Here is a 1,357-nt window from a genome sequence, read left to right on the forward strand (position 1 = left end):
TTATTCATTTGAGCAGACCTTTTTCGTCCCCTGTAAATCACTGTCCTCTGTTTTATCATAAAACAATAAAGCATGAGACACGACTGTGTTTAATTACTTGTTAGTTTGCGTCTGTTATTGTTTTACTTGCATGTCGAGTCTCCAGTATCACAATAAATCCTCTCGGTGGCTTGTCCTGTAAACACAGACACACGCCCCTGTGAAGAGGAGCCTGACATGAGTCACTGTAAATCAGGAAACGTGCACCTGCAGCTCCTGTCATGCCACTGCGCTCTGGGTGCGTGTTTTTAACGTTTATGTAACAGCCAAGGAGGAATAAAACAAGTTGTTCAGGTTTGTGTCAGCTAACGTCGTTGCCCTGTTTTTCTTTAGTAAATTTCAATTCTCCAGTCGCGTCACGCTCAGGCTACTTGTAAATCAGCTTGCTCTGTTCAGAAAGAGTGGATTAAGGTGGGTTCTAATTTATTTTTTTTTAAATCCTGTCTTTGTTCAAACTAAGTGGAAAGTTCAAGTTGTAAAAATATGGATGACTCTAAAAGGTCTTGGTTTGCTTTCACAGGGCCGAACTATCAGTCAGTCTCCAACTACTTTCTAAGCTGAATGATATTTTCCCTATAGGAGAAACCTATAGAAAATCCACCATGATACTACAGCAGGTAGGCAGAGCTGTTGAGTAATATGATGCCACGCTTGACTTATCTACAAAGCTTTGGCTTCTGGCAACAGTTTTTCAGCCAGTTTGGGTCAACTGTGATTTAGTTGTAAGACACATTCGGCTGTTTGACAGTGCGTGTTCTATATGGCCGAGTTTTTACAGCATACTAAATGAACTGTTCATATTAAAATCTTAAATAAAATGGGTGTTATCACCAAGGCCACTTATTGCTATACAAGGTAGGAAACTGGTACTGTATGGATATTGTTGATGGGTAGATATTGGTAGTTTGGTTCGGAATTTGTAATATTTAGGTGGATCTCTTGGCAGAATATGGCAGAAATGGAATATAATATCTGTATGTTTTCATTGGTGTATAATCAGCTGAAACAAGAACTGTTATACAAAGGTTTCTACAGTAGCTTTTTTGGGTTTTTTCTTACACTCTTAGAAGGGTAGGGTGAGGCGAGGATGTTCAGTGTGGTTGCACTCTGCATACTCAAGGCTATAAGCCACTAAATCCTACACACTGGTCCTTTTTTAACATTACATAACATTATCTCTGGTTAGAGGAAAAATAACGTTCACTGCATGTTAAATTAATTGCCACTGATGATTCAAGGGACATTTTCCTATATTTAGTAACTGGTGAGCGAAGTAGTTTAGCAAGTTGTAGGATGGCATTTAATCAGCTGATATGAT

The sequence above is a fragment of the Micropterus salmoides genome, unplaced genomic scaffold, assembly GCF_014851395.1.
Source record: "Micropterus salmoides isolate LMB-PRFRI ecotype aquatic unplaced genomic scaffold, ASM1485139v1 Ms_hic_scaffold_7, whole genome shotgun sequence".
Classification (NCBI taxonomy): Eukaryota; Metazoa; Chordata; class Actinopteri; order Centrarchiformes; family Centrarchidae; genus Micropterus; species Micropterus salmoides.